The 21,712-nt window shown below is 42.5% G+C and overlaps 2 protein-coding genes across 2 annotated transcripts in view; one reads left to right on the top strand and one right to left on the bottom strand.

The window, feature by feature from the left end:
• Window positions 1–21,712, top strand: part of CTNNA3 (catenin alpha 3) — a 1,165,030-nt gene that overhangs the window by 428,627 nt on the left and 714,691 nt on the right. The gene's annotated exons all lie outside the window — the stretch shown is intronic.
• Window positions 1–21,712, bottom strand: part of LRRTM3 (leucine rich repeat transmembrane neuronal 3) — a 175,846-nt gene that overhangs the window by 152,424 nt on the left and 1,710 nt on the right. The window lies entirely within an intron of this gene.

Genomic DNA, 21,712 nt, shown 5'->3' with positions numbered 1-21,712 from the left:
AAAACCATATGTGATTCTAATCATGAATCTCCCAATGTCCTATCTCATTTGGTCTTGAGCATGATTTTTAAGTGGACATGCTGATAATGGGGCTGGGGGATCTTCTCCATTAGTGCAAAGCACGTTCTTCACCACAGAGGTGTAAGCCCTTTCCGTGGATGGCTGTGTGGGTGCTTAAAGCATTAACAAACACAAATTGGAGAGATTCCTGGTGGATTACATCAGAGACTGCAATAAGATGAGTAGCAGTCCGTTAACAGTTGTATTTTCCTCTTTTTGCCTACCACCTTCTGGCCCATTCAGCAACATCCTCTTCTTCTGAAAATTTGATTTCCATCCCTGCTCTCTGAAACTGTTTCAAATAGCAATATGTGAAGCAACAGACAAATGTTGAAACAATTAGGGCGCAATCCTATGGGGATAATCAGCCGCCTCCAAACTCAGAGTCAACCAACTATCCAATGCGGGGCGGACGGAGCGCAGAGGGGATCTTCTCCTCCATGGTCTGTTCACCTGGTATTTGCAGCTAGACAGCCAACTTCGGTTGTCTAGCCAGGTCACTTCAGAGCAAGGGGTGGGGGGAGGCCAGGTGGCGCATAGAAAGTGTCATAATGGTGCTTCCACCATCCCCTCCCCTCCCCCAGGAACGCCCCCTTTCCCTCTGCTCTGCACTGCTTTTCCAAGCATGGAGCCGGGGATGAACCACACAACCTATGAGGCAGCTGGGGAAGGGGAGGTGGAGTCAGTTTTCTGTGAACCGACTTCAGAGTACTGGCTCCGAGCTCGGTTCCCAGAAAATGATAAATTCTATGGCCATCTAAACGCTGTTTAGCAGCCATATGATTGTGCCCTTAGGGAAGGAGGGAATTTGATTGGAGTTATTTGGTTTGTGTTTGAATTTTTTTGATCTCTTGAGCTTCAAAACAGATATTTTGGAGATTACCTATAATCGTCTATCTGGAAGGAATTTTGCTGCCCGCATTTTCAGAAACCAAAATCGAACCTGTAGTGAGACATTTTCCTGGTAGTGATGTGCGAATCCATCCCGGTCCAGGTTCTCTGGGTGCCCACCCAGCCCCTGCCCCCATTTGCCGGTCCCCGGACCATGCTTGAGCCCTTCCTGCACTCAGCAAGTGGACCACACTCACCCCGGTGGCCTCGCACTCACTCCAGTGGTATTTCCGTGCATATGCAAATATGCACATTTTTGTGATTGCCATTTTATTTTTCAAAAAATGATGACCACAGAGCTCGACGAGGGCGCCGGGGTGGGTGTGGGCTGCTCGCCAAACATGGTCAGGGGGTGAGCAAGGGCAGGGGCTTGGTGAGCACAGCTCAGGGGTGGTTCTGCCAGGTTCCCAGACAGAATCAGGTGCCTGCGCCATCCCTAGTTCCTGGTTTTGATGTTCTGGTGTTGGAAATTTGGAAGCAAAATGACTCCCCTACCAATTCTTCAAATAATAATTCTAGGTATTACTTTTCAGTTGAAACCAAAGAATTGTGAAATCATTTAACTCAATCCTAATCAGATTTATTTGGAAGTAATCCTTCTAAATTTAAAGGAAATTCCTTCCCAGTAAGTTCCTCTATGATCTCAGCCTTATATGCTCTCAAATGTAGGGATGTACGAAAGTCACTTACCTTTCCGCGGATTATGTTGATGGTGGTGGGGGGAGGCATTCCGTTCCTCCCCCCCGGAATCCTCAACGGGGGGGGAGGCGATCTGTTCCTCCCCCCCGGAATCCTCCACGGCCGGCTGTGCTCCGTGGCAGCTCTGTGGAGCAGCCGGCCAGGCCCAGGCCAGAGCCGTCCACAGCCGGATTTCCAGCCGTGGAGGGCTCTGGGTAAAAACAAAACAAAACTGCGTACGCAAATGGCGGCAGCTATGGCCACCGCCATTTGCATTCCTTATTTTTTGCCATCTTAGTCTACGTAAATATTTACGTAGGCTAAAACGGCGAATCAAAAAGGGATGCAAATAGTGCCCGCTATGCTATTTGCATTCCCCTTTATTTTCGCCGTCATAGTCTACGTAAATATTTACGTAGACTAAGATGGCCAAAAATAAGGAACACAAATGGCAGCGGCCGTAGCCGCCGCCATTTGCATATGTGTGTTGTTGTTTTTTTACCCAGCCATGATAGGCTATGTAAATCTTTACGTAGCCTATCATGTCTTGTAAAAACAAAACAAAACAACAAGACTGCAAATGGTGGCGGCGGTGGCAGCCGGTCGGAAGACCAGCCGCTGCAGCCACTGCTGCCGCAGCTGCCGCCAGAGCCGCCGCCACCTGGAACATCTGCCCCAGGTAAGTCTCGTCCCGGGGGCGATCCGCGGGGGGGGGGGCGGGGCGGCGGCAGGCCATTCCGCCACGGAGTTCGGGGGGCCGAATGCACTGGCATTCGGCCTCACCGAGATCCGTGGCGGAATTCTCTGACATCCCTACTCAAATGTTTGTCCCACCTAATGTTTGTCTTTCCTTCGAACAACTGATGTCTGCAAACAACAACAGCTTTAATCAGGTGTTCTTTGTGCCAGCAATTCGAGGATTGGGCAGAATGTCAGAAGCTGAAAATACCTGCATCTAATTTTAATAATGTAGACATTGATCTGCTTTGTGACTGGGCTCAATGATTCCACCATTCTGTAGTTGTCCTTATGAATCTCAATTGAGGTTATATTTTGTTGTTGTTGCTTTGAAACACCAAACGAACAACAATAGAATATCAAAAACAGAAAGTGGACTTAGTACAGATTTAAGAGGCTTGCACTACAAACCAGCGCTGAGCAAAAAAGTTCAACTATGTGAAGTTTTGGCTCAGAGGGTATGGAGCAAAAACTGTGTGTGCGTGTGTGTGTGTGTGTGTGTGTGTGTGTGTAACCTTTGGAGTGGAGGTTTTTGGAGGGAAGTTTGGGAACGTTGGGAGGGAATACTATTTGCCATAGCTGATTTTTTTTTCTTTTTTTTAAAAATACTTTAAAACCTTCTTCCAGCTTGTGTTTGTGGAGGTGTCAAGTGCCCATGGTAACAAAGTTCCTCTCAGCAGAGCTCTTCCACTGGTGGCAGCCATTTCCCTCCCAGGAGCCCCCTTGGAATGACTGTATGTCATGATTTGGCATCATTCTAAAGGATGTTGTTGGGGAGAACATAGCAGCCATTGGAAGGGAACCACAAAGAGGGGCTTGCAGCCGTGGCAAAAAGAAGTGTGAAAAAGTTTTGAAATGGGGGAAACAGAGTGTGTTGAAAACAACAACACTGCTACACCAAATAGTAAACCTTCTTGAAACATTTGCACACTTTTGCCTGCCAAAAGTAGCCATGACATTCACCACCTGCAAATGGATTGGCGGCGGGGGGGCTACAAACTGGGAGTCTTGCAGGGGAACTGCTTCTTGCACCTCCAGGGCTGCTGGTCAAAGGAAGGAACCGTAGGCAGTTGAAGCTGGGACAGTGGCTAGGCAGTGGGAGAAAAATTGCTTTGTAATCCCTGAGCTTGTCTGACCAAGCTTGCAAACTTTTTTTTGATATATTAGTGTAAATTCTGTGTAACCACAGGGGCTAGTAGTCTGAGAATGATTGGATAAAAATATGTTTGCCCATTTCCCTTGTGACTGGAAGAACTTTACACTTTTAAAATTAATGCACTACAAATAAACCAGCAACGGTGAAAACAAATTAAAAAAAGATGTTCTTTTTAAAAAGATCGTTTATCATTTCTTGAAGTTTGAGGTCGAAGACACGTGATGTAAGATTTTTCTCTCTCTTCTCCCTCTGGTGTCCTTTCAGCTCCTTCTCCTCAGCTTCTCTTCCTCCTACTCTAAGTATTACCAACTTTTCTTCAGCCCTTTCAGCTCTTTCTCCTCTGCTTCTCTGTCACCAATTGACTTTTCTTCAGCCCCTTTCTCAACATTCTGTGCCTGTCCTTTCATTGACCCAGCACTCTTAAGAGCTCACAGGAGTAACCATTATTACACATGCATACACACAATGTCACATGTTACATTACAAGCATAGTGTGGGGCATATGCATTAATCTCCCCTTTGCCTCATCCCTCTCACTTCCTGACTGCCCAAACCTCGAGGTTTGAACTTTTTTCGATGTTTCAAAATTTTCTGCCTGTCTACACTGCTCAAACTTCAGTTTAAAACAAAAATGAGCAAAATTGGTCTGGTGGATCTCTAGTAATAAGACTTACACTACCGTATTCTTATATAAGATACTCTTTGTAAAATAGGTGGTGGTGGTGGTGCTATTTTGGGGGTTGCAATTTGACTCCTAAAATGATTTTGGGTGGGGTAGATGGGACCTACAGTGACAATGGGGGCTTCTTACCTTTTCTTCTTATTTTCTCTTAGTTTTTATCCCCTATTTTTAAAGTTCTGGCTTTTCCCATGTGTTCAGTGGCATTCAGCAGCAACAGCAGCAGCACAGCTCTAGCTGTCATTGCCATTCTCTTTCCTTCTCAGAATGATTTTTGGAAAAAAAGAAAATGGAAGTAGCAGCCAGAGTTCCACTTCTGTTGCTATGCTGTCAAACCTGCTGCCAAGCCAGAGACGTTTAAAAGTTCTTTTTTTTTAACAATGGAAAACAAACACAAAAGGTATGATCCCCTCCACCAGCCACAATTTTAAACAGCTTCTCCTCCACCCCCAAAACTGCTTGAATCATTTTGTACTGCCTCTTACCGTACTCCCTTTGTTTCATTACAGAGATCCCTCCCAAAATAGGGCAGACCCCTGAAACACAACAAGACCAGCCCTACCTAAGGCTGGTAACAGCCCTGCCTTTGTCCCACCCACAACCAACCCTGTCTACAGTAACATGGGTTGGGTAGATGGTTTACAGTAGCCTTCTCCAAAATGGTGCCCCGCAGATGATTTGGACTGCAGTGCCCATCAACCTCAGCCAACATGGCCAATTGTCAGGAATGCTGGGGGTTCTAGTCCAAAATATCTGGAGGACACCAGGAATATGTGAAGAAAGTCTGCCTTGGCTTTTGTTCTGCCCATTTGGGGAGCTTTCCAGAGTTAGGCCATATAAGCTCTTTGCTCCCCTGGCTCTGAAGCTTCCCTGAAATATGCCCTGCCAGCTAGTTTGGGGACCACACAGTTCCCTGGAACCTTAAAAACCCACCTTTCATAGCTTTTGCACAGCTTTGGACTGAGCTGTGGTTAGTGTTCAGGACTTGGACCAAAAATAGATGAAATTTTGAGGCAGCTGTCAAAAGCGGACCAAAAAAACTAGAAGTGATTTTTTTCTTTTACAGTAGCAAAAATAAATACAAATATCATTTGGGCTGAGGCTTAAATTTAACTTATCTGAAATGTGGCTAATGCAGGATATGTAATCCCCATAGATGCTATTTGGTAATTCAGAAGAAAACAGAATAGGACATAATACTCGGTTCTGAAGAAATGACTCATTGTTTGGGTAAAAAGATAATAGTAGGAAGTAGCATAGCATAATACTGTAAGTAACAATTTGCAGTGTCAATAGAAATATGATCTGTTGAAGTATTAACCTGAATAAATTTCCATGGAACGAAGATGGGATTTTAAAAAATTCCTAATCACAAGTAAACTCTTCTGAGAGAACAAGGGATGAATCTGGCAAAATCTATTCTGAAACATTGCCAAATAGATGCATCAAATTTATTTTTTAAACGCAACTTTATTGAGATGCATAGTGACAGCCGCTCCACTGAGGAGATGAAAATTGGAATCACATTATGCATCTACAATCTACTGGATAGCCTCCCTTCCTTGGGAAAAACAACACAAACCAGCTAACAATACAAAACAAAAGCAGTTATCTTTGAGTTCAGCTTTCTTTGAATAGAAGTAACTAAATAAAATTCATGTGGATGGAAGTCCAACCTACTGAATATGCTTTTAAACTGGTTTTCCCCTGCCCCATCTCCATTTTTCGATGCCTTCTCACCTTTTTCATATCAAAACAAGTTCCTCCTCTCACAGTGATTTCCATTTTGGAAATACACTTCAAGACACTTCAGACAAACCTCCCACACATTCAGAGAACAGTGTGAGGGAGAGTGAGATTGCATCTACTAGCCCAGGGCTACAGATTCTCAGGTCTGAGGGCCCAATCTGGCCCTCTGAGGTTCCCCAGAAGGCCTCCTTCCCTTGGCCCTGCCCTCTTCCCCAAAGACTGCTCATTTCATGGTTTTCTAACTTTTATGCAGTTTCTCCTTATGCTAAAAGAGTGACATGCCTCTGTTAAGGCTTAGTTACTGGCAGTAAGAGCTTTATGCTAAAATATGCTGATATGTTTAGCACTGCCCCTTTTGCCTTAGGCCCCACCCACCACTGGAATGCAGCCCCCAAGAGCTTCTCTGAAATGGAATTCGGCCCTCGGGCTGAAAGAGGTTCTGCACCCCTATGCTAGCTTCGCTGCTTATATGCCTGCTAGCCACACAGACAGCTGTACCTACATAGGACTCTTCCACACAATCAGGAGCCCTGGACCAATCATGATTCCTAATCACGAAGAAGATCCCTGTGGGTATGCAGCTCTTCTAGACCACTGCTGTATGCATGGCCTCTGGAGGGGCATGTCCACTAGGCACCTTAAGGGCAGGGCTGGCAGGGGTGCAAGCCTCATGTGTTCACCGAACGTATAGTGGGTTGGAACACGCTTTTAAAGTCATTATTCTTTAATTCAGCCTACATCATTTGGAATCCACCAGACCAGTATAGTCCACCAGTAACAAAACAAGAAGTTATAACTTCAATTTTATTAATTAATTAAGGCCATGGCTCAGTGGGAGAGCATATGCTTTGCATGCAGATGGTCACAGGTTCAATCCCCAGCATCTCCAGGTAGGGGTGGGAAAAATTCCTGCATGAATGACTGGAGAGCTGCTGCCTGTCAGTGTCGGCAATACTGGGTTAGATGGACCAATAGTCTGTCTCCGTATAAGGCAGCTTCCTATGGTTCTACTGAATATTTTTTTTTAAACCCTTCAACCAGATGCAGTAAAACAAAGCAACAAAATAAGATCAGAAGAGCCCATTTACAAAATATATAAAAAACAAAATATAAAAATCAAATGCTGGTCCATGTGGGGAAAAAAAATCCAGAATCCACAGCTGGATTTTGTCCAGTTATTAGGACAAATAATAACACAGTCCTTTATTAAGACCAACCAAAAATGCCATGTTCAAGCCAGTTTAGATGATATGTTGCACAGCTTGGGCAGCTTAAAAGATCTTTTCACCTGGTGCCCCAAACCCCAATTTCAGTGTTAGTCTCACCTTCCTGGGGGAGGCATTCCAGATGGGGTGGGTGGGGGGTGCCACAGTGAAAAAGGCCCTCTTCCTGGTTAGTGCCACCCTAACTTCAGGATGTAGACTGGCTCAGACAAGTGCTTCAGGTGACAATCTCAGCATTTGGCAGACTCATAAGGAAGAAGCCAGTCCTTTAGATGCTGGGGTCTAAAGCACCAGCACTTTGAATTGTGCTTAGATTGTGCTCCTTTTTAAAAAAAAGAAGAAGTGAGCAACCTCATCCTTACATGGTTTGTTCCTGGGCATGTTGCTGAAAGTCAGGTTTACTGTTCTCCCTCTGATGGTGCTTCTGCTCTGCCTCCACAGAAGCATGGCTATTTGATGCAAAGTGAAGGACTCAGAGATAACTCCTGAATGATTTCATTAAGGGCCAATTTATTCATTCAGGAGAACTGTGCTAACACTGTTTTTGGGCTGTAGCAGTTCAGGCTGCAGGTTTATGTGTGTGTATATATGTGGAGGGGTGTGTGTGTGTGTGTGTGTGTGTGGCAGGTTGGGTTGCATTTTTGAATATCCCTTTATCTAAGAAACAACAGCCAAAAAAGCTCCCATGCTAAACTAGCATGCCAGAGAGTCTAGTCTGCCCTTTAGTTTTCTGTTTTACTGTATGTAGCAATACCACCCCCCCTCCCCAAACACTGTTCGGGAAGCAGAGGGTGGCTGTCTATTCAAAGGGCTGTCCTGTCCAATTCTAGTTTAAATATAAAGAACTATAAGAAGCATTGCCCATCACGTTAGCACTTGAAGATCAGACTGAGGTCACCTGGTCACAGTCTTCCACAATATGGTGAGATGTATTTCCATTTAAATCATAATAATTATTTCTAAATTTGCATTTATACATATTGATTAGCATATGCAAAGCTTATGCAAATCACTGTCCTCTTTTTGGGTGATGCATCTTTTTGGAGATTCATAAGTGGCCACCGTAATCCCTGTGTACAACTCAGCTTGCAGCCTAACTTCATACAGGGGATCTCTACACCTCAAGTTTATTGCGCATTCATGGTTGCTCACTCATTGAATTGTGCAGGTCCATTACATGACATCGTCGTTGTCCGGTCAGTATTCCATTATTTCCTCCCACCTATCCTGTGTTTTTCTCAAATGGAAAAAATGGGGTACTTTTCCAGATATGCGCAAATGGAGCGCCATGTCTTCCCCGTGTATTTCTCCCATAGCGTGAATAAAGTGCTGAGTGTGGTTGTTGGGGGCGTGGTCATGAGTTGAAGGTGGTGACGAAGGTCTAATGGAGGTTCAGCCTTCCTGCTCCTGCGCCATTTGTCTCCTCGCCATTTTCAGCCTGGCTGTGCAAAACGGAGTGGCAGCGAGGGGGGGCAGCAAAGCGGAGCAGCAGCAGAGGGGCTGGGTGGCAGGGACTGGCCAAAAGCATAGCAGAGGGAGGCAGGGCCCAGGGAGAGTCAGTCCCCATCCACCAGTAATGTGCAAGGGGAGGGAATCGGGCAGGAACCCAGGACCAAGTATCACTGAACCTGGAGTGTGTGCAATGCCTCTTCATGGAAACCTACTATGGGAATGGCCATCTACAGAGAAGGAAGGGCATGTCAAAGAAATCAGTTTTGATCCTGCATTTAAAATGGAAGTGGAAAGCCCCGTTTTAAATGCAGGATTTTAGGCTGAGGTAGAAATCCCCACAGTCCAGGAGAAGCTTTATTTCTGGATTGCGCTGAATGTATAAACAAGATTGTTCTGGAACAAGTTGTACTGAACAACACAGAAGTAAAACTATGGCCTACAGAATGCTGTTCAATTATGGACGGTACTTACAAGCTTGGGCAAACCTTCATGGTACTTGCCATGGAGGAGAGGAATAAGCTGCTTGTGACTCAAGCTAGCTGCAGTCTTTTACCAGAGGGAGACTGCAGTTACATTCCACCTCCACACCCTCAAACTCAGATTTTCATTTCTGTCTTATCTAATGAACCATCCATTTCTAGTTATTGATAGGAATGGGTTTGCAGCTACTGAACAGTAAATGCAGCCCTTACCTCTTAGCATCCAAGGATAAAAAATGTGATGTGTAAACAAGTCCTGGATGAAGTTTTTTTTTTTTTTTAAATACACCCTATTGCTTTCCAAACCTGATTTTTTAAAATACGGGAGCCACGTACTCTGTAACACCCTGAAAAAGCAAGGGGTAGAACATAATGGCTATGATCACAATTTGCAATGAAGCATGGGGGTGCTGTTGGATGAAGACTGCTATGTCCCCAAAGAATAACATAGCTTTACTGTTGCTTGCCCCTCCAAATGCATTTTAAAGGGAACATAAAGGCCCTTTAAAGGTTTGTAACCTGTGTACACACAGGGCTTTCACCTCTTTCCTATGAGGAGAGAAATACTCTGCAATGTTATTTCCCTTTGCACATTTGGAATGCTTCCTTTTTCATAGAGATAGCAAAACGCCCCTGCCCCCACCCCCACTGTCACACACACTTGGGGCCACAGCTGTAATTGCAGCATTTCTTCCATCTCCAGCAGTTTATCTGCAATTTTGACTGCAGATGCTGTTTTTACAACTTTGACCTTTTCTCAATACAGTGAGCCTATATATCTAATATTAGCAAACATAATGCTAAATGTTGGTGCCCCCTGTGGTTTATCTTTAAACAACCATTCTCTGGCCGTTGCCCCATTGGTGACAGCTGGATGATTCAAGCTTATTTCTTTATTTTAAAAAGCTGAGATTTTCTCATGTTTTTAACTGAGAGTTAAAAAACATTGACTCATAAATCATTTTGGACTTTCCTAAATTCACTCATTGATTGAAAGTATGAGAATCAATGTGCTGAAATTACTTAGCAATCTAGGATAGAATGCTACTTCATGGCCCAGCTCTCTTTTTTAACTCCAAGATAATCAGGAAAAGCTCTACTATTTCCATTCTAAGGACAGGAAACAGACCCACAGAAATAGTGCTGCAAACTTTAATTGGCTCAATTTATGGATTAATAAACTAAAGCTGTATTTCAATTGATGGCCAATTTTAATTGGTTTGTAACTGGGAAATGAAAATGAATTAATAAACCATGAATTTGCTGATAACTCAGATTTGACTGGGAGATCAGGGACTTAACAAAAAGACTGAAGCTTTTGGTATATGACACACACCAGTTTGGGGAAAGACAGAAGGAGCTTTGCGGTTTGAAGTTGGACACATATGCCGAAACCAAACATAACCACGGTTTGTTGTTACAAGAATGCATGGAGACTTGGGTTTGTACACTCCCTCTCCTCCTACCCTCTTCTTTGTGCACAAGCTGCATGAAGGAAAGAAATCTGAAGCTTCCATTTGTGGTTTATAACAAACCACTCTTCATTAACCGATCAGGATATCGAACCAGGATGCGGTTTGGACAAATCAGATTTTCCAGTATTGTACAAAATGGGAGACTGCAGTTTATTACAAACTGAACAAAAGCTTCAGATTTCCTCCCCTTGTGTGCAAAAGAGGGGGAAGAGGGTGGGAAGGAGAGTACGTGATCCTGAAGCTCACTGCAGTGTGTTCTTCTTATAACAACAAACCATCTTTTGTTATTATGTCTGAATTTGGCCACAGAAGGCTGAGTGATTTTAGCTCCAGTTGACTAAAATCGAGGCATCCCTAGGGCACACTCTCTTTGGGAACCTGATGCAGGATTACTGGTTGTGCATCCTGCTTTAAGAGTATTTTGGCTTCCATTATGCTCTGTGGGAATACTGGTAAATAAAAAAAAAAATTACAAACACCTCTTAAGTCTCCTCTACATTATCTCATCCAAAAGAAATTAAGCTCTGTTATGCTGCCCCTAGACTTCTTATGCGCAGTAACTATATAAAAGATGGCCTTCCTTACCTGCTTTTGCTTATTAAAGGGAAGCTTTTTAATCTGAACAATGGTTTGCATCTTTGGTACTTGGTAGTCAGAGCTGCTGAACAGAGCACTACAGTAAAAACTAGGTCTGTTTGTGTGGTCCCATCCACATACATCCACAACTTCTTTAGGCCACAGCCTTTCCCCTTTCATTTTCTGTCTAACTTTCTCATAGAGTTTTAGTGAGCTGTTAAATACTCCATCCTGGAGGTGCTGCAGCAGAGTGCAGAGTTAATGAATTCTTACTTAGAAAAACAAAATACCAGATCTTGTACGTCCTTGTAATCATTGTTTGATGAATGCATTAATAACCCCATGGTCTGCCATATTCTGGCATGTTTCTTCACATCTCTGATATACAAGGAGCATCCTTTCATGACCTTGAACTCATGCATGGGCATACAGGCATCTGTACAGACATCTAGAAATAGCCAGGCAGGCATGCTTCTCCAACATTGCTGAACTGGTATGCAGAGCCTGCTTTGATACAGAAAGCACAATTATTCTAGTTCACTTTGTTTAGTTGGCTGGTACGATTTTAATTTAGTCCTGAACTGACATGGTCACTGCTCCATCCTCATCTTGCAAGAGAATAGCCACCATGGTCTTTGTTGCAGAGAATTTGCAATGAATCCATCACACAAGCTACACAGAAGCATAGCTGTATAATTCTGTCTCGAGTAGGGATGTTAGAGGAATTCAGTTGGGGGGTAGAGCTCAGCGAGTTTTCACCAGCTCGCCCCCCCCTTGGACTTGCTCGCAGATCCCTGGGATTGCCTGACTCGATGCGCACCAAGTTGGGCAAGCTTGCGGTTTTCCACTTTTTTATTGTGCAAAATTGTGGGTATAAATATTTATGGAAATTATGATTTGCACAAAATTACAGTCGTAAATAGCACAATTTGTACAAAATTGCACTATTTAAAGCTGCCATTTTGTGCAAATCGCGATTTCCATAAATATTTATACCCGCGATTTTGCACAAATCACAGCTTGCAGATAAAAAAAAAAAGTGGGAAAGTTCCTGACTTTCGGGAACTGACCTGCTGCTTGGCTTGCAAGTGCTTGCCGAACTGTGGGCATTGCAGGGATCCGTTGAGCCAAAAGCTCATCCCTAGTCTGGAGAACTCCAGTTTGGCTGGGGCCTTGCCTTAATTAGCATACTTAGCACCAATGTTAGCACCAGAGCCAGGGCTTTCAGGGATGCCACACTGGCGCTTTTTGATTAGCAGGAAAGCTGATGTTATCTCTCCCCTCCCCCCTCCCCACCTCAGATTTCATGTTCCCTCTGAGCTTGGCTGCAATCCTCACAGTAGCTAGGGCAATGAATTTTCCCAGCAGCAAAACATTGTTCCCTTTGTAATGCAGAGAGTTTGGGGATGGCTTAGTCTTGAATGGACAGTTGAGACCCATTAGCTTGCCAAAAGACCTGCTCCTGGTGGAGATGAACTGCTAGAACTGGTTTGTTGGTATGGATCTACATAGCTACCTGCATTTTTTTACTCTCCTTGATGGCGTGGCTGTGGGAACTGTCATAATGGGCACCTGCACTTTAAAATGTATCACTGCACATCTGATATTTAGCATATTCATTAATCCATCTCTAGTTCTACCTTTTAATGCCATTTTTTTTTTTTTTAAGAATTATGAATGTCTCTTTTCTCAGTTAATTGGCTTGCTCTGCTGACTTGTATATTTTGGGGTTGCCCAGTATTATCTAAATAATGTTGAATGTCTCCTGACATGCCAAGTATGAGCCAGAACTGTTTGAGACATCCCGGTAGGGTGTTTGAAGAGATGGCATGTGAATACCAGACATCACAGATTTGCTCTCAAAAGGAAATTTCCATTATTTCAATCAGTGTTGCTCCTGACAACAAGGAGCCCCCCTAAGCCCAGTTGCTAGAGTACTCGATCTACTTCTCTACAATACTTGCTGAAGTCTTTCTACTCATTATTTTAAAGGGACAATGAAACTTAAAGAGGTGTATTGCTCCAGTAGTGATATGTTTCTGTACTTAAAACATAAGTGACTACTACAGACATAAAGTATACCCTCCGAAAAAACCCTACAGAAGTGCTGATGCTTTTTTGCATTTGTTAATGTGGATGCATCTCCGGCCTTGATATTTGGTTAGAATACTTAACAATATATCTTAGTTTGGTACCAGGTTTTGAATATTAGGAACTGCTTTGTTCTTGTTGTAGTTTTCAAACTCAGCACGAATACTGAGCAAATTTTGTTCTTAGCATTTACATATGTTTTGCAGTCTTTTAAATGCATTCCACTCACTTGCTGAATTTACCTGAGCTGTAATTTAGATTTAGGTTGTAATTTAGATTACAGCTTGAGTAAACATGTGAAACAAATAAGTATGAATGAGGTCATAATGTCATTGCTTCAGTACACAGTGGGAAATAATGTAACCAAAAGCTGAAATACCTGGAGGTAAACAAAACAATAACAACAACAAAATGCAAAGCCTCTCTGGTGGTCTGCTTTGCTTAATCCTGCCACTGGATGTCACTGCTTTTCTATAGAAATTTGGTTGATAGAATATTTATCTAAACATGTGTGCCTGACACAAAGATCGGTATAATAATGTGGCAAATGATAGTCAAATTAGTGCAAAACATTTCTCAGAAAACAAACTCATTCTGGAGAATATATAAATATATTATTTGTCTCAGCGTAAAGGTTCACTAGAAGTACTTCATTAAAATTATCACTCCATAAATACATGTTTTGGAATAGTAGAAATATGAACCTTAGAAACTGAAGGCTTAAAATAATAATAATTAACACCCCATTTGTAATATCACTCAAATGATTGTTGTTCACCTAGGGAGGATCAGAGGAACATAGGAAGTTGTCTTATGGTCTGATGATGCCATTGGTTCATCTAGCCCAATATTCTCAACATGGACTGGCAGCAGCGGCTCTCCAGGGTTTAAAGCTGGATTCTATCCCAGCCCTACCTGGAGATGCTGGGGATCGAACCTGGGACCTTCTGCCTGCCAAGCAGGTGCTCCGCCACTGAGCTACAGCCCCTCTCCAAAAGTCATGTTGCTACTTTATTAGCACTTCCTGAACCAATATGCAAACTGAAACACACTTATTTGATATTAACACTGAATTTTGCATTGCAGTTCTCTGATTTAAAAAAGTGTACAAAAATGTGTGTATAAGGGTAAGGTGCACACAAAAGTGCATATAGTAGTGAAAATAACATACAAAAATGTATAGTATAAAAAATGTATACATGAGCCAAAATGTCATCCAAAAGTGTGTCTAATAGCAGAAATCCACACAGAAATGTATACAATGTTTTGTACGACCTTTTAAAAAACCCTAAACTGATGCAGAAATGGGATGGAGCAAACTGAAGACTGGACAAATTAGAAACTGGACAAATTAGAGACAAATTAGAGAGATGCTAATACTGACAGATTTGTCTATTCCTATGCCCGTCCATTTCAGCTTGTCCTTGGAATGGTGGAGGTTTTGAGCACTGGGAACAAAGTGGCACAGCACACCAATGTTCTGCAGGTATGCTAACATATTATGCTTATAGGAATTAACTGAATATCCCCAGTATGCTTTACTAGGTTCCAGTGACTGCCACCTTTTGCATATGCACAGTTTAATGTTTTAGAAGCCTATAATCCAAAACAATGGCATGGGGGGGGGGGAAGGAGAGTAAATGACAAATCCAGGAACTTATCATAGAGGCTTCAATGTTGTGTTCTGATTCATACTTTACATGCAGCACCATTGGAGCTGCTGGGGGTGTGATTCCACACCTCCTGGTGATGTGATCCCTCACTGTTCCTGGAAGCAGAACGTTGCCCTCTCTCCTAGCTGGGCAACATTTGTGTCACAGGTTCCACCCATAGGTGGAGCAGTGTAAAATCACATGGTGGGGAACCACCTCCCATCCACTGTAGGCATAAAATCATAGGAAGAGCCCTGATGGATCACACCAAAGGCCTGTCTAGTTCAGCATTCTCTTCACATAATGACCAACCAGATGCCAATGGGAAGTCTACGAGCAGGTCATGAGTGCAACAGCACCGTGCTCATGTTCCCCCTCAACTGGTATGCAGAGTATGCTCCTGATACTGGAGATAAAAGATACCCATCATGACTAGCCACCACTGATAACCTTATCCTTATGCATTTGTCTAATCCTCTTCCTAAGCCATCCAAGTTGGTGGTCAGCACTACATCTTGTGGTAGCAAATTCCATCCTTTAAGTACTTTCTTTTATCTGTCCTGAATCTCCCACCATTCAGCTTCATTGGATGACCCTAGGTTCTGGTATTATGAGACAGAAAAACATCTACTTATCCACACTATGCATAATTGTATACATCTCTATCATGTTTCCCTCTTACTTGCCTTTTTATAAACTAAAGAGCCCCGAACAATGTAACCTTTCCTCAAGGGGGAGTCGCTCCTCCCCCTTGATCATTTTGATTTCCCCTTTCTGCACCTTTTCCAGCTCGACAATATCTATTTTGAGGTGCAATGACCAGAATTGTACACAATGTTGTCACACTATACATTTGTAGAAGGGCATGCTGATGTTGGCAGTTTTATTGTTGATGCCTTTCCTCATGACCCCCAACATGGGATTTGCCTTCATCACAGCAGCTGCACACTGGGTCAGCTGATGTGAAAAAGGCACCTGCAAATGCCCCTTAGCTCAGTCAGAATCTGGGAAGGAGCCCAGGAACCCCCTGACCTAGAAACAACAGGCAATAATGGAGAGCTGAAGTGTGCTGTAGCCCTTGTGAATTAAACTATATCACTAAGGCTTAGAGCTAGTGCTGTAAATAATATTTCTATGGAATCATCAGAAGGAACTCTGGTGGAGCAAGGCTGCCTTCATTCTAGTCTAAAGAGCAGTGTCCTCATTCTCAAAAGAGGGAGTGATCTGAAGTACCTCACTTCAAGGGGACTGAGAGTAACCCTTAACCCCCCCAATGTGAGGGATAAAACTTTACCAATGGATGTAAACATTACCAGGACATTCTGTAATGGCCTGATGGACTGATAGGGGTTATGGAAGAGAGCTGACCTGAATTCCTCAGAAATGTATAGAGGTTACCTGAAGCATGCTGTTTTCTGGTAATTGACATTTGGAACAAAAGTAAAATAATACAATGGTTCATGTCCTGACATTGTAAATAGGATTTAGGTAGTGATGTGATGATGGATTTTCATGAAACCTTGGCATCCATGTAAGGCCTGCTTCAAAAACATGGTAAGAAAAAGGAAGCCATGATGCAGCAATAAACTACTAGCAAATCACAAGAAAGCTAAATCTGGATTTAGCTTTTTCATTTTTAAAAAATCTTGCAGTGTGTGGAAATGGCATCTTTACACACTAATGAAAATTCTGGATAATTTTTTTCCAGCCTGATCTTTAAAATAGCTGCATTAAATAAAAATGTGTACCTTATTGTTGAGCTATGAAAACTAGAGATGCTTTCAGTCAGTAGCCTTGGTCCTGTGATATGAACTCTATATGCAGCTCATGCCCCTGGCACGTTCCAGTAACATACTGTCTTTCCTTTCTTTCCTTTATCTGTTTGGAGGCACAGCAACAATGCAGTGCAATGGGGCTCCAATCCACCAGACATGTCCAGACAGTAAGGATGTACAAATAATTTGTGATGATTAGTTTGTTTTCCTCTGCACTCTTTATAAGCCACTGCAGCTTTCAGTAGGTAAGCCTTGAGAATGTAGTTGTGCAACAGGAGTCAGGTAGGATCATCCATTTGCCTGCCCAGGGCACATCCCTGCCCTGGGAGAGCTAAGCTGCAAACAGCAACTCTGCTCCCTAGTCAGTACCTTGGACAACTTGCTAGCTCTCCAGCTTGCTCATTCAAAAAGACGGGCATTCATTCTTGTTGCTTACCTAGCTCTTGGCCCAAGTCTCATTCTTCTCTTAACTCTTGTTCTCTGCATCTTTCCTGGTCCAGTTTTATGCCAGGTCTCTGTTTTCATGTACTTCCTAAAGTCCATTCTCCTGACTCTTTTTTTTTGTCATGAAATTTTATTTTGTTTTGAAATAAGGTTAACAAAATAACGGCAACAAAAAGCAAAAGAATGTACATAATAATCAATCAAAATCACCAAAGAAACTAAGGAATTCATTAATTGTAAATGTTAGCCTATAATTTATATGCTTATGGTACATCTACAATAAAATGGCCTACGTAGGAGCTCAATACCTAATAAAAGTAAAAATACAAGTTATACAACATATAAAAAGAGTATGTGCGAGTGTATGTCATTTTTGCATGTATGTGTGTATTAATCAGAAAAAAAAATATAGACAAGTGTACTTGGTTGGAGCTTTATCAGTTTGAAGAGCTTCAACACAGGAAATAAATGGAAACCATGGTCCCATAATATCAATTCTAGATGTCCCTCTTCTTCTTTGATACATCTCTGTGTGCTTGACATCTGGGTCCTGCTGCCCCAGCATGCCCAACTTATCAACCTGGGCAGAGCTTATTCCCATTGGCTCATCTTCTGGCCTTGACTATTTGGCATAGCTGTGCCTGCGCCTTGACCTGACATTTATTTTGTTGTTTTGCCCACTTTGAATACCTCTTCTGAATTTTGATTGCATTCTTTTGCAAAGTGCAGAGCGAATGGGCGAGACAGGGAAGTCGTAATATATCTTGGCCAATCATCTTGCGCCTAGGCTCAGAGTTCTTAAAAGCATGGAGTGGGCTTTCCTAAGGAAGTAGTTGTAGGTGCCAGAGAGGGATAAGCATCTCCTTGAGATCCCACAACAGAATTTTTGGACCAAGCAGTGGAATGCCTACTTATCTGTCCTTTCACTATCAATGGTGGTGGCTGTGTGAGCTGTGCCCCGTAATTCCGTATTGATTGAAAGCAGTGTAAGCTTTCCCCCTTGCCTTGCACTCCATCCCTCACAGACTTAAAAACTAACATGTGCCCTACAATTTCCTCCTTCCTTTGAATGGCTTGCAGCTACCCAGGAGAGGCTGTTTCTGTGTGTCTTCTGGGATTTGATCTCAATGGATTCCACTTTGAGGTGGAAGTGTCACTGCGATACTATTCTTTTCTCTCTCCGTATTCATTATTCATGTGATAAAGAGGTCTCGTGAAGGCATTCCCGTATGCATGTGCACACGTGCAATAAAATCACATGACAGGATGTCAAGAAAAACAGGCACACCTCCCCCCAGCATTTTCCTGCACACAGTAGCATGTGATTTTGTCACTTTTTACTGAGCCACTTTATCACATGAGAGGGGAAAACTGCCTCACCGTGACATTTGTACCTCAAAAGATATTATGGCTGTGCTGTGGGGTGGGAGAAAGCCTAAGTATTTCTTTGTTCTGTGTATTAAGAAACTTAGATAGGATGATGTAATGCACAGCAGTACAGGGGCTTGCATATGTTTACTAGCTGTGTACAAGAGGGTTATGGCTACAGGTGCAGCTTTTCTCATCTCTGCATGACAAGCTGCCACCTGCCAGAATTCCCTCTTCCCTCTTCTGCAAAACACTAAAGACACATGAAGGAGAACTCTGTCCTCCTTTCACTCCTCTTAGAACGCCACAGTATGGAAACCACTGGCCAGGTATTTGTTTGTTGTACAGAATAACGCATCAAAGCATTCTCTTTGATTCTCTTGAGACAGAGCAGGCTCAGCAATTTACAATCAATTTCCACCACCTGGAACCAATTTTATCCAAGTCAGCTTTTTCTTTTTCTAAGGTTCTATAGATGAAGGTTGTTGGCAATGGCCTGAATAAGCTGCACAGTCAGCCAGCAGCTTCTTTCTTGGATGACTATGGTGATAATTACATATTCATCTGTGTTTATCACTGAAGATATGCACATATAAATATAGACAGCTAGAAGCCCTTCTGATGAAAATAGAGTTAATTGCCTTTTTAAAGGTCTGGGCGTTATTTTTCACAAGTTTATTCTGCCTCATTGTGATGAAAGATTATTAATAGTTCAACTATTTGGCATTTGACATTAGGGTTCTCACTGGTTTCCTTTTCTGCATCCCCCACTCCCACTTCATCACTGAATTCTAAAATGCTATAGCACATTATTGTAGCCAGTGATTTCTGCATAGTGGAGCATAAGCTAAGCTCCATGTAGCATTTCCTTCAGGTCTGGTCAGAAACAAAGATATATGCCTATATTTAAAGTCACTCACAATATTTGCAACCTAATTGGCATCACATTTGAAGTCCCTGGTTAGAAAAATGAAATATATGCTCAATGCAAATTTTGTTCTAAGAGTCAAAGGCTAGCAAAACATTTTCAGTGTCATAATACTTAGTGTTAATTTTTTACATTTTGTATATGCATGGCCACTGGCATTGCCACCAATTCAGAAAGAGTACATAAACACCTTTACACTTAGAGCAAGTCAAGGTCTTCAGTCCAGATATTAATTATCAGATATAATGTTCATCATCTGATGGAATCAGATATATTCACTTTTACAGCTATCCTATATGCATCTCAAGAAGGATATGTGCTCAGAAAAAATTACATCTGCTGTGGAAAATGCACCATATGCTTGCATTGTTAATTAGGTTGAAATCTTTGACTCTTGGCTTTCAACAAATACATGATACTAGTTTCACACCAGTAAAATTATAAAGCAGTCTTCCACATTCTTTCTGCTTATATTCCCATAAAAAGCAGAATGCAGGTTTATTACCCCCAAATCAACATAAGTACATCCGTGGTGCTCAGTGCATCATACCTCTTGAATAGTTCAAGGTGAGTTTCTTTCATCATTTTTTCCCAGAAAGCAAAAAAGCAAAAAATGACAGACCCCCCCCCCCCAACAAAACACCAGAACACGGATGCTTTTTTTCTAGATTACTGCAGTGCAACTGCTTTATAGAAAAATTCTCTCCCAAGTGGTCAGAGATGGGCAGTGTACAAAGCCAAATCAAGTTATGCAACAGAGGTGGTGAAATTCTTTGCCAGCTTTTATAAACATGGTCCTGTTTGTATCTGAAGACTGAGGAAAAAGAGCTATTTCCCTAAAGGAGTCTTTGGTTTTAATTTATTATAAAATATCAAGAGGAGTTTCAATTAATCACCTTTTGTTTTGACATTGGAAGTGGGTGCTCTCAGTCACAAACATCTATCATCATGATGCAGTCTATAAAGAAATAAATGAATAGCTAAAATGTCACTCAGCAATGTTCTAAAAAGACGATTGATTCCCTCCCCCCCCCTCCCCACCCATTGATCTGTTGACTTTTCCTAAAAGAGAATCCTTCGGATGTGCTTTCCCTTAGGCTGGGCAAGTATCCAGTTTTCATTGCAAGCTTTCCCTAGTTGCTGTGCTGTATTTAAAATGTAGCTCCTTCAGCATCCTAAACACCTAAAGTGGCAAATTGCATCATGAAACACTACCCAGCATAATGTAGCATTTTTTGACAGAAGAAAAATGTCAGATTTAACGGCCCCATCGTCCATCACGTTAATGCCTTTGACACTGTTGAAAACAGGATTTCTAATCAAGCACCCAAGCAAATGTGTGCAGGAAGTGGTTTTGCCTTTGTAACTGTACATTTCAGCAACTCTAATTGCATCAAGAAGGAATTTGGTCTCCTTGTTTAATGAATGCCTTTTGACTACTTTCTGAAAGGCAACTGGCTGTGAGGAGGGAGAAACACTAGCATCTTGTATATGAAAGCACATGAACAGGTTTCATTTGAGAGTTATCAACTCAACAAACTATTAGAACACAGTTCAGTAAACCCCATTCTGTTCTGCTAGCTGTCCTTTTATTCCTGTATAAAAGGTACGATTCCAGCCCCCCTTCATTTAGCCAAGTGATTCACCTGCCAGCTGCCCCCACCCCCAGTAGTTCCGGATGTTGCTTTAAAACTACTGGCTTTTGAGCATGCCTTGCACTCAGCAGAAATCAAGCATTCTCACAGGGTTGTTCCTGCACCATGTAGAAGCAAGTCCTAGAATGTTTATGAAGCTACTACAGCACACCTGGCTGCTATAGGGCGCCCTTGAATCATGGAGTGAATTTCAGCATTTAAAAAAATGGTGCTGTTCCCCCCGCCCATCATTATTTGTCTATATAAAAGCAGCTCTTATGTAAAACAGTCTACATAACACGTGTTTTTGTTTTTTAAAAATAACGCTGCACATACATCATGTTTGCTATGCATGAAGTTTTCTACCGGGGGGGGGGGAGAAAAGGAAATGAAATCAATATAGAGGCTGTACTGCAGCCCTCCCCAACGTGGCACCCTATGGATGTGTTGGACTACAACTCCCATTATCCAGTGTGGGGTGGGGATGATGGGAGTTGTAGTCAAACCCATCCATAGGGCGCCAGGTTGGGGAAGGCTGTGTAAAACCTGAGCTTGAGCTTCACCCTCTTTTGCACTCTTTTTAGTTTCAATGGATTTATGGAGGGAAGTGTGGTTGTTTTTCTAAGGAGAAGGAAGGATAAGGCCAGCATATGAGCATGTGACA

The sequence above is a fragment of the Heloderma suspectum genome, chromosome 3 (assembly GCF_057233095.1).
Source record: "Heloderma suspectum isolate Gila_16-S chromosome 3, 16-S_ref, whole genome shotgun sequence".
NCBI lineage: Eukaryota > Metazoa > Chordata > Lepidosauria > Squamata > Helodermatidae > Heloderma > Heloderma suspectum.
The sequence above is the reverse complement of the archived record's forward strand: the minus strand, read 5'-3'. Positions and strand labels throughout refer to the sequence as shown.